Genomic DNA, 16084 nt, shown 5'->3' with positions numbered 1-16084 from the left:
AAAGAAAGAAAGAAAGAAAAGAAAAGCCCTCCATACAAAATGGTTACATTCTGTCTCTCTGTAGTTTTCTGCAGGTGATACCTAAAAAGGCATGTTTTAATCTACAACTATGTTCTTAAAAGTCTGTTTTTTGCAGGATGTGTTCATAGTCTGTTGAAACTTCAGGCTATAAAAGGGAGTGAATAATGGTCTTTAATAGAATTGGGAATAATATGTAATAGCCCCGTATGAAAGGTTACTGTATAGTAGAGCTGTTTTCTAGAGTGCATGTAATTATCCCAATTTCAGTGGGGGTAACAGGCAGCTGTGAAAAAGATCAATTCTTATTGCCTGCACTGTTATTTTCTGTTCTACAGTAAAAGTTAAATTCACTCTTTATATCTAAATTAATATTTTATGTCAAAGCTTGGGGACGAAAGAAAGGGCTTGGGGAGAAGAGATGAAGTTTATATGTATAATTGAAAGCTTCACTGTAAAGGATGTTGTGGTTAATGCCAGTTACCATGGTAACTTGCAGATAATTATGCAGTTAAAATACAAAACTTTTTACAGTCTTATTTCTGGGCAGATAAGTGTCCAGCAGTTAATTACCATTAGGCTATGTAAGAAGTAAATCATACTTGATCTTCAAAATTTGAGGTAGTCTAGATATTTTATGCTTATGCATACTGTACTTATTGGCTTCACTAAGATTAGATTTCCAAGTTAGATAATTCTGTTTCATTTGAATAATCTTATCAGTTCACTAGCATAGTTTATTCTTACCTCCTAAAGTTTTACTGTAAGCAATGAATGCCTTTAGAGAAACAGTTTTTGTTTTCCTAAATAGCATCTATTATTCATTTAAGAATTTTGCTCTCAGAGCCTTTTTTATTATCTACTTAATTTTATTAAAATCACTCAGATCATGGAAACCAAGATGATGAAAATATAGCCTGCCATGAAGGTTGGTTGTAAGAGACTATTAACAACAAATGTAAGTTCATCTTGTTAATAATAGTAATAATATGATTATTACATTTGTAATAACGTATTAGCATGATGTGAAAAATAAACAGATTAGATTCAATTGCCCAAGTTCTTCTAATTTATATGCAACTCTGATGCTCTTATGTTTGTGAAGCTGCCCTACACTGCCCTGGAACTGCAATGTTCCTTCTGTTGAAAAGCACAACAGATAGAAGTTTTTCACAATTCTGAATATCTGTTTTGAAAAGATTTTGACACATCTGAGCTGTGATTTTCAAATAGTATTTCAGAGAAAAAATGTGGAATCATATTCAAGTGATTTTTTCATTTAGAAATGTGTTTTTTCATGTTTGCAGTATTAATTTTGTAATTTGGCAGAAATAGAAAGTTAACAAGATATTAGCCCTACAAGTTTCCTGTTTGTCATTCTTGTCTTTTTCTTTTGTCAAGACATTTGAGTATTTGAGATAATAAATCATTATTTTCATAATTAATACCTGTGATAAAGTAGTCTACTTAATCATTTTATCTAATTTTTATTTTTACATTATAATAATAATTCAGTTTAGAATTAGGTTATTTATTCCGATATAACACATAGATCTAGAATACAGTAAATCTTTACTTGGTACTGTGTTTGATTTTTTTAATTTTCTTATTGAAAATCTTAGCATCAGACTTTCTCATTACTATGAGATGTGATGATGTTTTCATGATAAGTCACCATAAAACTAATGGATAAGAAAATATTACTTAGTCACAATACTTATTCCTCATTTTGCCTAGTGAGGCGTAATGTTCCATATTTATATCTTACTCAAAAAGAAAAATAATTACAATATTAGTAAAGGGATTGTGAATTTAATATTGTGGGTGTGGAGCGTTTTTACCATTGTGTTCGTGGAAATTTATATCCAGAAAAGTGACTGAATCCAGTGATGTTCTAGATAAAATACAGCATAGGTACATGAATAAAAGTACCTTAAGGAATAGGGAAGGAAAGTAATGATTTACTAACTACAGTAGAATGTGAAGTTTCAGTGCTAGTTGTAGGTGTCAAGAAAGCAGCATCCTGTATGCATGGTGAAGTAGGTATGACATGCTAACTTCAGGTGGCATGTAAGATGATTTGGAAGGTTTTCCATATTCCAAAGAGGGGAGCTGACAGCAGCATGTATGTGTATGTTGCAAAGGAAGCAAGAGAAACTTCCTCTCGACTGAGAGGAGAAACTCAAGCTAGTTAAGAGGAAAGATGGAAATACATTGTCAAAGAAGGCTCTTTATTAAGTGTAATCAAAGTAATGCATCTCTTTTTCTGTTTTGTAACTTTCTTCCATTATTATGTTAAGGAAACGTATCATTTTACCCTAAAATTTCTTACAGTGATAGACCTGGTGATTCTGGTACACAGAAAACACTCCATCCCACAAGGTGATGTGACTATTAAGTGGTTATTGAAACACTGACGAGTATACGGCTCATACACCCCTTTCTTCAGAGAGCTGGTAAGACAGATATCTAAAAAGGAATGTGGTAATCATCAATGACCAGACGATATTCTCAGTATACGACATGGCAGACTGGTTGACTCCAAGAGTCTCAAGTGAGCTTGGAGAATGTAGACTAATAGAATCATGGAGGTTGGATGGGATTTTGGGATGTCTCCTCGCCCAACTTCCTGTGCAAAGCAAGGTCAGCACTGAATTTGGACTAGGTTACTCAGAGCTGTGTTGGTTAAGTCTTAAAACCTCCRGGGATGGAAGTTCAGCAGTCTGTCTGGGCAACCTGTATTACTCTTTCATTATCCCCTTGTGAAAATATTTTTCCTCATACACAGTCAGGACCTGCCTGATTCAATTTTTAATTATTGTCTCTTGTTCACCCACTGTGCTCATGTCATGTACAAATAAAAATCATCCTGATCTGGAAATACAGTTGACTTAGTTAATACTGCATGAAATAACAATAATGAAATAGATGATCTGTCATGTCAAATTTTGATCTGAATTTATATACAAAATACAGAAAGTGATATAAAAAGTARAAACAGATTTGGAGACAAAACTCAGAAATTTTCCCAAACTAAAAGTGTCAAGAATTATATTTTTATTTTTAAAGGTACATATTTGGGGAGAGCTTTATGAAGGTCAGTATAATTTYGCAAATACTGCTGTTTTTTTCTTTTCTGTTCGCTAGCTACAACGCACAAAAACTTATCCTCAGAAAGACAGTCCCCTTGCAGCTTTTGAGAGCTGCTGTCTTATGACAGCGCAACATCTGGCTTATATTATGAAAAATAAATTTGAAACTGCCAGTCAATAAAAATTAAAATTCCTTATCACCAGTAGATCCTTTATCAGTCTGGAAAGCTTCAGTTCCAAAACACTGCAGAAACAGATGTAAAACATGTCTTGATTTTAGTCATACTATGGAATCTGAATGGGAATTTCTAGCAGAGGGAAAGCTTTGCTATCATGTTAGTCTTTCAAGTAAGAGATAATAAGAATGACCACATGTCTATGTAGGGTCAGTTCTGGAGGGGAATGTGTCATCTTTTTTCTGTCAAAAGCCATCAGTCTTCTCATGTGTTTGTAAAACTAGCTAGCTTATGAGTAAACCTTAAATTAAAAAGCTGGGAAAGGCAGCTTCCTCTCAAAAATTACATTTTACTTTTCCTATTCTATGTTTTTCTACATTATTCCACTCCTCCTTACTAAATTTCCAYTGAGTAATTTTTTTTTATCCCCTTTCAAGTATTCACTTTATGTTCTACCATTTTTTGTGTTGGTCTTCTTTGTACTTTTACTATACTTGTATTCTCAGTATTTTCTCTTTCTGTCCTGTTTTTCTTTGCAGTTTCTTATTGCTACTTCCCCTTCTTCGGTCACATTTGGGCTAAAACATGACCCTACCCRTTTTGCCCCTACAAATGTTGTAGAAGAATGGGTGAAAAAGAGCTTACATTTTCCTGAGCGTAAGAATTAGCTTACAGACCTCCACAGAGCTGACTCAGAAAAATCTTCATGTCTGTAAGGCTGAAAGAACCAAAACCTATTTAGATAAACAAAATGAAATTACATGGTACACCGCAGTAGGCAACAGAACCATACTTCAAAATCCTCAGTGCATTGATTGACTGCTGCTTGTCAGTTTGAAGGCTGAAATGAAAATTGGCTTGCCACCCCAGTTCCCTTGTAAAGGCCGCTGAATGTGTGAAGCACAGGCGTTGTTCAACCAACCAATCGCTCCACTGTAAATTCTTCTTGTAATCCATTCTATCAGYAATTTTTTCCTCTTTCTACCTTGGAAATAAGAGTAGCTAAGGTCTCCCTTAAGTTTGTAAATGCAGCATAAGTGTTGTTTGTTTGCATGCAATAGGAAAAGTCAAGCAATCTGGAAACAAATCTTTTTCAACCTCCACTGTGATGCATCRGTTAAGGAATTCAGAATTTGTAGACTTGCGCCAATTCAGTTTCAAAAGACTCAAGAAAAAAACACAATATTCTTTTAGAGCTGTTTGATTAAATGTCCATGTTTCAATTTAGAGTTGTTTGGACCAAAATTACACTTGCACAAATTGCATGTTTAAAATGAGCTAATGGATTACAAATCAGTACATTTTTGGACTTGGAAAACCTAGCCTTCAGCTTAATATTCCTATATCTGAATAAATGAAATAATAATCTGATACAACACCTGTTGCCATTGAGAAAACACATGGAACAGTCTTCAAAATAATCTGAATATATGGTTTTCAGTATTGCCTAAAAATAAGGCAATTGAATTCTGTGCTGTCGTAACCTATTTCACTGTGAGTTAGTGTTATTCTTCATRTGTGAATAAAAACAAAGCAGAATGGAAAGTTAGTGAATATATAATGAATATGAAAATAACACCAGTACAGGTAAGAAACAGATTTTWAGTATTCTTCCTGATGCAGTATATTTTAATATTCATTCTGAATTCTGCAATGACATTAGAAACAGGAGACATGGGTCTAACATGCCATACAGACTGTGGTAGCAAGTAAAGTTCTATAGATCATTCAGACTCTTACCCTAGTCATTATAAACAACATTTTCATTATTTTATGTTTCATTACTCTTTGCATATCCAATGAGCATTCTCAATAATGGGCTCTGAGGACTTTAACATAGATGCCAAAACACAGTTTTATGCCCTCACATTTTCAATTYTGTGCAAAAAGATTCAATGTTTAGAAATACTCTTGGAAAAGGAGTAACTTTGGATTTTGTTATTGTGAAAGTGAACATTGTGTAATAGTGGGAAATATTCATATAAAATTGTGGCTGAAGAAGAAAGAGTTAATGTACTTTTGTTTATGAAAGTTTTGTAGGTGCATATGAAAGTATGCATGTGTATGTACATTTATGTTTCTTAATATGTATAGGTTTAAGTCCATGACAGTACTACTTTTTTGCTTTCAAAAATTTTGGCATTAAAACTCCAAAATAATGAGCTATAACTATGCAATAATCAGGATACTAAAAGAAGAAGCAGTTCTTCAATATTTAATGACCAAAAGCTAAAGTCTGAATTGCAAATAATTTATCAGGAAAAAGCATCTAACAAATTTTTCATATATTTTTCATAGAATTCATTTAATCTCATCACAATGCAGTATCATCATATATGCATATAACACATATGTAGACTAAAAACAGTGCAGTTTTTAACTGAAGCATTTAAAAGCTAGGAATTGCTAGAAATAAATAAGCCTTTCCGTTGGCTTGAGCATATGCAACTTTAATTGTATGATCATATACTAAACTGAATGAGGCAAAGCATTCTAGAATATAAGCAAAATGGAGAAAGTTCATGTTTGTTTTATCCTYTTTTTTAGTGGGATATTTACCATGTGTTATTCAAATTTTCTCTGAAGACAGATTGTTTTTCCTGTGGGTTTATCTGTGATACTTATTATAACAATACTGTGTAGCAGGTATAATGCTATAGTGCACAGATGCTAATAAACTTTGTAGCAACCACATAAAAAGGGGAAGAGTTGTTAGTTCCATTTTATAAATGGGGCATGATGACATTAGGCACAAAAGTGTCTGTYTGTTTTTTGTGTCTGGTGAATACAAGATTTTTACCATGTTGATTTTTGCAGAATGCTTCATTTTTCGTAGCATATACTGCATTCAAACCCTCAGTTGGAGGGACTTGCAATTAGAAGGAGGCCAGACACTTTGTTAACATGTTTCACAGCTATTTGTTGGGAAACTTTGAGTTCAAAGACAGATATTGGAGGAGGAGCACTTCTATGTGGTGTTGCTCTCTGCTCCCATTTCCACTACCACTAATCCTTTTCTCTGGATCACATACAGTCTTCCCTAAGCAATTCATCCTGCTTTGCCACATCCTTGTGTGCTCTTTTCCAGCCTCTTTACCCACCCATTTCTCCCCCTGGGCTTCTGTCTGGGTCTCTGTGCCTTCCCTCCCTTCCCTAGTTCGCGATTGCTCCCTGGCTGTCGGACAAGCCAAGTTCCTTGGCATTCGCTCCAGTTTCCATCCCTCCTGCCTGTCCAGTCTCTTTTCTGGTGTCAGTCTCAGAACATATGTACCTCTGACCTCCCACCAGGCATCCCTGTAGAATAGGATTCTTGCCTTCAGCTATTCCTTTCTTAGAGATTCAAACCCATTCAAGTCTTTTATCTTGTGTGCTTTTTCATACCATCTAGTTGCCAGTAGGGCTTCATGTGGAAAAAATGGTCCTTTTATTCTAGGTTCCTGTATGTAGCACCATGGAGATACTCTTGTTTTCTCCTTCTGTACAGGAGATGTCTTCAGTCCTTGCGTTCTTAGCTAAAGCAAGTTCACTGCAGATGGAGATTTGGTCATACGGATGTAGTTGCTGATCTCGAGTCTCTACTGCACATAGATGAACTGGAGGGATTTTGTTTGTTTGGGTTTTTTTTGGAAGACTCATCGAATAGCCAAATTTAGTCACTTCACAGAAGTTGACACATTTCTGGTGCCAGGGTGAACCTTCTGGCAGACTAGAAACAGGTGGGGAAGTAAAACTTCTCTGGGAAAGATTCCCCCCTACACACCCCCCAAAAGATCTTTTTTTTTCCCTAGTATTTTATTTTTAATCAATTTGAGGAAGATATACAATGTGGGTATTTCAGTCAAAACAGATTTGGCAGAATAAACAGAGCCTCATAATCAGAAGTACTGACAGCTCTTAAGAATAGGCCTGAGGTGTTGTTTATCACAAAGTATTTAAAATAGTTTCTTCTACATCTCTCCATATGATAAAATTCAAAAGCTCTGAGTTGGAGATAAACATCTTTTGAAGTAAACTTCTAAATCTRCTTCTTTATAAAAATCAGTATATAAACCATACTCATTAAGTTGGAGGACAAAGCAAGAAAAAATTCAATTACAGGATCTAATACTACTGTATTGTGCTGAGATTTAAATGACTACCATGAAAGGATAAATGAAGTATCTGATAGACTTTCATTAAGTGACAGTTTACTTCTATTGAAGAACTTAAGCCTGTTTTCAAATCTCACTTAATATTGTGCTGTCTTCCTTTCTCTGGAATAAATCTGGTTAGTACATGTTTACAACAAACTGTTTTGCTGTTTTGATTGTCAGAACCTTGGAAAATATCAAGGTCAAATATAGAATTGCAAATGAATGCAAAGATGCATTTAATATACTGATAGATGAGCTACTCAAATGCTCCTATTTTTACACTTATAATTTTTTAATTGTAAAAGAGAGGAGTGAATTTAATGAGCTGAAACTGATAGCTTAGTGTTATCAGTTAAGTTGGAACACTTTGCTAGGGTGATGTGCAAGTTTTTTCACAGAACTCTGCCAATATCATCCAATCTGGAGCTGAAAAAATTCTTACCAACCAAACTAATATTTAACACTTCTGATCCAATATTGGCTCAACAGAAAATAACTTTCATTGAACATAGAGGAGTATTGGAGGAAAAGAAGAGAGCGAGTGAACATTTAGGAAATATGGATCACAGTACTGTCTGATGAGTCTCTTGATTAGGCTGAATTTAGGAAATACTTTTTTAAATGATAGATAAAAGATCTAACCTAACAACTTTCTCTAGCCAAAACAAGGACATACTTTTTTCCTTGTTATTTTCCAAATCTCCTTTTGCAAAATGCACCATTCTGTTGAAGTATGTTGTAAAGGACTCTATATTGTCTCCTTACGCACATAAACACTTGGTTTACATCTTACATACATGTACCATATTCTAGGGCATGTTTCTGTTAATATCTTTCATGTTAAAGCAAAAGTGTTGGAGTCCATATCTGTGAGTTTTTCTTCTTTGTATACTGGAAGGTAAAAGTTATGATTTTACAGTGTAATTAATTATTTTATGTTTTAAGGAGTCTCTGTTAATGGTGTCTTTATATATAAAAACTGGACATTGTGAATCTATCATAGTATCAAGCTATTTTCAGTTCTGAATTTTCAAAAATAAAAACAGTATTAATTAGAAAACAACTTAAAATATGTCATGCCACAGTGGCAATTGTGTTTAAAGCTTGGACAAGATAATGTCAAAGACCATGTACAAGTTAATCTAATTAGAAATGACCTCAGGATTGACTTAGCAAAAAATTATTTTTAGAACTTACTGACTTAAATCCTTAAAGCAGTACAAAAGCTGGACTTAGAATAGTAGGAGGTGACAAAACAGCTGATTGAAGTGTTACAGAGCAGTGGATGGTTCGAAGTTAAGAGGCTCAGTATCAGCCTTGAAACAGCTGTCGAGATTTTGCTCTTTGCGTTAGCCCCTCCAGCTCTAATTTGTGCTCTAATTCTTGGGGAAAAAAATTGTTGTGAGCTGTTTGACTTGTTAGAAGTATCGATTTAAAAATGAAAGTCTACAAGTCAGTTTTAGCAATTTGGCATGCTGATCTTCCGTTATCTCTAACTAAGGAAAATGAATAGCTCCACGTATTTCTAAGACTCCAAACACTTAATCAGTGCGGCACTTTGATTTTCACTTCATCTCTTCATTTAAGCGCTACATCCCCTTTGCCGTAGGTGACAGTGGAGCTGGGAGGGAGAACTGTCCTCAGCTAGCAGACAGAGAGATGCTGCACTGTCACTCAGGATACAATTTTAAGTTAGAGAGAGTTTTAAGTTTAATATTAGCCAAAATGGAGAGCAGAAATCGCTTGGGCAGAGGTTAGGTATCTTTTCCTACTTCCCCCYAAATAACACATAATTTCTCCTTCTGGGTACAGCATCTCATCTCATCCTGCTCCTTTGCTCTTCCTCCCTTCTCCCACATAGTTTTTCATGCCATTGCAGTAGGGAAAGCTGCACAACAGAAATAAAGTGTGCCATTCAGACTGCTTGTGATCATGGTTAGGAGGTTAGAACTGAGAGGAAGAAGTTAGGCCCAAATTTCTGTAGCCCTGCTTCCTGTGCACGATTCCCTTGCTGGAATAAAAGCTTTACTTGCATGAAAATGATGATATGATTGAATATTACACTCTAGTGATTTGCAGTAGCATTAAACATGTGATACTGTTTTGCTATTAAATTCCTGGAAACAATTCAAAAAGAAACAGTGCAGTAGCGTAATGCACATAGTTTTAAGTATCAGTTATTAAGCAGCAGGTTTGAAGACATTGCATTTAGTACAACAGAGAAGGAAAGAAAATAAAACTTCCTGTTGGTTCCACTAGGAGCTTATCTTTTGCTTTGAATAACAGCCTGGATAAAGGGACAGCTTCCAAAAGAGGGTAGAGCGCCAATGCTTGCCATGTGTGAAGGAAAGAAAATGGATGAGCAGGAAACAACAGGGAAATCAAATGTGAAATTTGACAAACAGCACAAAGGTTAATGAAATCCAACTGGGCAGTATTTGATTCTACATATATTAACCAGATCTAGTACAAGAAGAGAGGTTTCCTACAGACTCTTTGGGTTTGGGAGCTATCTTTCTTCTTTGGAGTTGAAAGGTGAACTCCAAACAGGAGGAGTTCTGTTCTGAGGAACAGAACAGGATTCCCAAGAGGGGTGGAACGGAAACGGAAACGTTGGAAAGAAGCTGTGTAATGATCTGTCACTATAATGCTSAGAGAAAAGGTTTGTTCTGCTCTAGCCTTTTTTCTCTGCCTCCSCTCACCCTTTTGGTGGCCACTAGAAACCGCTAATGGAAGAAAGGGCCACAGAGAACAGGAATGAAGCATGATTCACTTAGATGTTATTTGCAGATGGGTTATACTTTCCAAAGAGTGAGACYTGCAAACCTTGCACGAACGTTTGCAGTAATAAATTATGGGTGCTGTGTGGAGCTGTTCACACCAGATGCTGGCTTTTAAATCTTTTTCTTCTCCAGTTGAATGCTTAGTCAGATAAGCCCTCCCCTTGATTTCTGATGTCAGGGACATGAAGAGCTACAGGTGGATTGCTGGTGAATTCCTGGAACTTGGCTGCTGTTTAAAACTGGCCTCGTTAAAGCTCCACCTAGGGTGCCCCTGTGCCATGCCTGGGACTCACTGTCAGTACGTCTGCAGAGCTCAAGGCAGAATTGCTGATGTGGAGGCTTTCCTAGGGCAACAGCTGCAGAGGTAAGCCTGAAGCTGTGTAAAGCTTCTCAATGAAAATCATCAGTACCGAGGGCAGCTCAGGCCCGTGTCCAGTTTGCTCTGAGGTGCTGTAGGAGGGTTTACATACTACTGTTACTCCCGCACAGTGACAGAGGCAAAATAACTTTTTAAAGTTCAAAGTTTCTCAAAGGAATACAAGAGCTGCGTGGCTCTACGCTGACCTGCTAGTTCAGAGAGAGCTTAGTCGAGAGTGGAGGGCTCTGGTCTCCTGCTGAATGATCTTCTTGGCCAGCCTAACTGAGGTTATACAGCTCGGGTTGAAGGGTTTGGCCTGTGGACAGATAGTGCATCTGGCCTTCGGCTCTGAGTCAAAGCCCTGGTCAAATTTCCAGTGTCTCCATGCTCCTCCACCAACCCCAGGATTGGAGGGAAGCAAATGGGAAGCGTGTGAACCCATCTGTGCTCTTGCTGTAGCCTGAGAACTTTCTGTTGAGAATATAAACCAAGCTGAGGCTATGGAAGTYGTGGAAGGGTACCATCCTTTCCTGACTTCATTGCGGATCACTCCCATAATGTGTGTAAATCACAGCGTAGAATAAAATTATTCATCTTTAAAGCTGTCTTATTATGTTGATACATAACTCAGTAGTTTTTCCCTATGCAGCTTACAGTATTGGTATTTTTAGATATATCTGCTTTTCRATGTGAAATATGAGACATTTTTATTCAAATCTCTGTCCAGATGCAGGAGCTATACTTAATAGTTGTTTGGGAAAAAATAAGTGCCTTGGAAACACTGTTGAAAAAAAATAAGTGCTTATTGCACATCAAAGTTGAATGTCAAGCTGACTGCTGGTAATTTCATTTTCAAAAGATGACTTTTTGATGACCTAAGGGCAGTGGATTTCTCTTCCTCCTCTTGTTATTTCATCAGTTCAAACCTGGAATATGAAGTATGCTTATTTGGAAACCAGACTGGTCATTGCTTTGAGAGCATGATGCTGACAGTGTAGCTCCTTATAAACTATTTGTGTGTTGCTTTGTCTGGAATTTGGACAAGCTAACCACTGAAGCAGAAAAAGCACAGCCAGTGTTGTCAAATATTATTGGTGCAATGTGCCTTTATATGTGCCTGGCTGAGCAGCATCAAATGGCATTTGACATGGTTCTTTCCCAAGGCCACAGTTTGCTGCGTACAGCAGACTCTCAGTTAAATTATTTTTATATTTTATATTTTATATTTACGTACACATATGAACACATCTCATTTATAATCCGTCAGGGCGATTTACATGAATCTGTAAAATATTCTTCCACCTACTCGATTTTCTCATTTCATATTAATAARTCACTTTTTTAAAAAAGTGGCATCTTTCCCAAGTAGTATTGTTGAATCAAATAAGCCTCAATACATCTATGATAATATACAGCAGTCACAAATGTTTTTTAGAAGTAGTAAAGAAGGCCAAAAGTTAGGCATTTAGCAGCTGTTAGATTATAAGTGAGATTTTTTGCTCAATTATTTCTTGAATGAARACTTTCAGACCTGTAAATGTTTGTTTTTATGAAGCACTGAACTCTTTGTTATCTATAGTTACAAGGAAATATAAACAGCATTTGTTGTCTCTGCCCTCAATGCAAATAGAAATCAAACTCCATTACGTAACATATTCTACACAGCAATCATGTGGAAATGCCACAGTATGCTTTTATAGCGTTGTTTTTCAACAAGCTGATGCTTTAATAATGTTTTTTTTTAATATAACTTTCTTCTATTTACATAGAAAGGTCTTTTTTGCGTTCTTTTGTTGAATGTTCATTTTGGAATTCATCAAAATAGTGTTTCAGAAGCGTAATAACTGTGATGTCCTAGTTGTGCAAATTTAAAATGTAATAGATGTTGCCTTCTCACATTTTACTTTTTTGTACAAGTCTCCTTCAATCCAAATAAATGATGTGAGGAATAGACCTTAGCAATGAGAGCAGATATGTGGTATAGCTGAATTTTGACTAATCTAGAAGGAGTAATAGTGGCATTTTTTCTGCATGCTGTTTTTCTGTTCACTTTAGACTGAGATGAAAAACACCTGCCAATCCATATTGAAACGTTTGTGTTTCATTGATTGCTACCTGCAGGGACTATCCCAGTAACGACTGTGTAACAACTTGGGGGTGAATATGATCTGTCTGGTCTTGTGTGAGGTAACTCCCTGGGGAGAAGGACAAACCAGTCCAGGCCTCACTGCTACTTTGCGCTGGACTTGTCTTCTAAGTAAGACTTTGTTCGCTGTACCTCCTGCCTGCTCCTGGCTGCAAACGTCTCTTCTAGCCCTGGCTTATGAACATACGATTTTATTAAAGCCTGTGCAGTATGTTGGTAACTTGGTAAGAGAAATCTCTGCACTAACTTTTAATAACCTAGATAATAACCTAGGCTGTTTTATTTTAATCCTACCAACATCAAATTCAAAGGAAAGACATATGTAGTCGATTTTTTTCATGAGCTAGAAATAAAATTTAGTAGCAAGCATTTGAGAACATCCTGTCGAACTATTTAGGATTTATCATTTTATTACCATATGTGGGTGATTATACACCCTATAATCTTCTTTAGTTATAGCAATGGTAGTATGTTAGTTCTAGGATTAATTTAAAATATTTCAGACAGGAATTGAGTATTCTCTTTAAGACATTGTGTATTCTAAAAAAACAGTGAAATAGAAATAATTAATTTTGTAGTTTGAACTTCTTATGGTTCAAAATTGTTTAAAAGGATTACATATGAACCATGCCATGGCATAAGTTTTATAAACAGTGTATACCTAAACAGAAGGCACCTCTTCCAAAGATACAGAATTTCTGGGCAATGTTTTCTCTAAGGATGACTGCTGATTTATTTTAGCTAAAAATCATGGGTTTCTAGATACTTCCTGTTAATGGAAGTTAGTTTTTCTTCTATTGGTGAGATATATTTTCTTTTGGTATTTTAATAAGACCTTCCTAATTTCTGAAATTGACTGATTAACATCGAACTGAAGCTTCAAATTTCTTTGGGCGTGATCAAGGCTTGCAAAATAGTAACATGTTTCCGTTGGACATAGTCTGTTTTTATATATATATATATACATATATATAAATGGCTGCATATGCATGAGAATTATCATAAAGTTTTCTAAACCACTATTGTTTCCATTAGTCTTATGAAATTGTATTTTCAAGAAAGAATGCCATTGTATTCTTTTGTTTTATTTTACTCTCCATACTCCGTTCCTCCCTTCGTCTACTCACCTGCAGACCATTATGGCTGGGTCTAGCAAGAAAAGCTTTGCTTTTCTTTGTTTTCTAATCACTTATGGGTTAGGCACTCTTGCTTATATTTTTAGAAGATTTAGTGATTTGTGAGTGTCCTTCTTATGATGGTTTAAAGGAGTATGATTTTCAGTGCACAACGAGCATTAGTTCTCTGAAAAGTAAGAGCTCTTTAACATGAGCTAAATGGTTCCAAGAGCTATCAGTTTAGAGTCATGGACTTAGCACATTTGTTATTGTCCAGCTGGAGAACTGCTCAGTGGTGGCTTCTTTAGTGAGTTTGTCATGTGGTTGAGTTCTTTTGTTCTTTCTGAGCTAATAAACATTTTCCTAAGATGGATCTGAGTTAAGAAAAAGACTTCTCAGACATCTCATGATCTCTGTCATTAGCTTACCACATGTTCTTTCAGAATATGTGAACAGCACACTAAAGAAGATATTCTGGAGAACAATTTTGAATTGGTCTAGAATGTTAGTATTGATTTTTTTTTTTTTTTTTTTTTTTTTTTTTTTTTTTGTCCTTTGGAGCTTCACTAGGGTAAATGTGGAAATAACTACATGAAGCACAAACCAAAAGCCACCATCTGTGTAAGTGCACTTCTTAGCATGGTCTTTATGTTTGATACCAAGACAGCAATAAGATTAAACCAGGGTTAGTATTGTTTAACACTTGTCTGATATCCAGACAGCAGTAAGATTAAACTAGAGTCAGTATTCAGTCCAGCTTACATCTTCAAAGCAGGATCTTGGATAGCTAATTCCATTGATTTCAGGCTGTCAAATGTAACCAGAGTACTGAAAACTGTGCTAGTGTTAACAGTGTAAATATTTCTTCTTTCTGTTCATGAGAACAGTTTGACCTAGAAAATGTGTAATGAGAAATTTTATGCTACTTTTATTCAAATGTCCCCTTCCATCAAAATTGCTGAAGGTGTATTAAACCAAAACACAAACATGATTTGCCAAAGAGAAAAAGTCTTTGCAAGTGTGCAATTTTTTAGGAAAAAATAATATTGTGTTAAAGATTTTTCATTCCATAGGGGGAAAAAAAAAAAGCTCAAAACATATGATTTCCGGATCTGGGAAACTCCCAGGTCCTAGTAGATACACTGGTAGAATTACCTTTATAGGTGTGCAGAAATATGAAATAATCACCCATTCAATAATGTATTATAATGAATAATTCAGTTCATTATATGAATGACATTATATGACTATGAATGTTACATTTATTGTACTGTAGTATTTTCGTGTTTGTGAAGTAAGTTTGGAGTGACTTTTTTCCTAATTTAGTTCCAGTGATCACTCTTAAAAAGTGATCACTATTAAAAAGGAATAAATATTATTAAGAACTTTATAATTAAAAGTTCTGGATTTGTCTTAATAGCTCAGACCAAACAAAATGGATGAAGTAAAAATCATTCTTTTTATGTCACCACTGAATTAATATTTAGTATTGGTGAAATTACAAAATACATAATTCTTATCCATTGCATCTGAATATTGTGAAGCTTTTGTATTTTTACATGGATCAGGCAAGCTTAAACTTACCTTTTTTATACTGCCAAAAAGTAAAAACACAAGAATGTAACTGGTCAAAATACTCCCATTGAAATCTTTAATGTTTACTGATCGTAAAATATGTGTACACATGGGTGAAGGGTTTGAAAATCAGTCAACAAGGAAATTTTATTCTAATGGAAAGATTCAGTGAAGAAACATAATGAAGCTCGAATGTGTTGTTTGTTCTCCTCATTCAGGGCTGACTTGGATGCTGGAGAGGCCACCGAAGCCTTGTGCACTTGTCTTCTTTCGGGGTTTGTGAACGTGGGGAGGTTGGGACTTACAGGACAACATTATAAGCATTTCACCTGGTCATTAGGGCTCTTTCATATTCCCCAAGAGTTTTTATCCCTAAAAGGAATGCATCAGAAGACTGAATATCAATTAGCATTAGAGATCTGAGCATGCATCCATACATTTTGTAAGTTGTAGTGGTATTTGTAAACCTTAATCTTATTTAGTTACAATGATCTTTTCCTCTTTGTTTTTAAGCCAGATGGCTTATAATGGTCTTTACTTGTGGGAAGTGAAGGTTTGACCAGGACTCAAAAGTGCTTTGAGACAGAACAAACTGGCTAGAGACCTCCTTCCAAATAACATGCCTTTCTCTAGTGACAAACAGATGAGCCTGTCACTCTTACTTGCAAGTTCCTAATGCTTTTCTTTT

General features: G+C 35.6%; 1 protein-coding gene across 3 annotated transcripts in view; it reads left to right on the top strand.

Moving 5' to 3' along the window:
* The window catches only part of SYT1 (synaptotagmin 1), a 269749-nt gene that overhangs the window by 55732 nt on the left and 197933 nt on the right, over positions 1-16084 (top strand). Inside the window, exon 1 of one of the 3 annotated variants that reach the window (XM_085320511.1) lies at positions 2459-2474. The exons of the other annotated variants lie outside the window; for them this stretch is intronic. The gene's annotated coding sequence lies outside the window, so the exon portion shown is untranslated. Of the gene's footprint in view, positions 1-2458; positions 2475-16084 lie in introns of those variants that run through there. 3 annotated transcript variants of the gene reach the window in all.

The sequence above is a fragment of the Rhea americana genome, unplaced genomic scaffold (assembly GCF_003343005.1).
Source record: "Rhea americana isolate MKP2758 unplaced genomic scaffold, rheAme1 scaffold_64, whole genome shotgun sequence".
Taxonomy (NCBI): Eukaryota; Metazoa; Chordata; class Aves; order Rheiformes; family Rheidae; genus Rhea; species Rhea americana.
The sequence above is the reverse complement of the archived record's forward strand: the minus strand, read 5'-3'. Positions and strand labels throughout refer to the sequence as shown.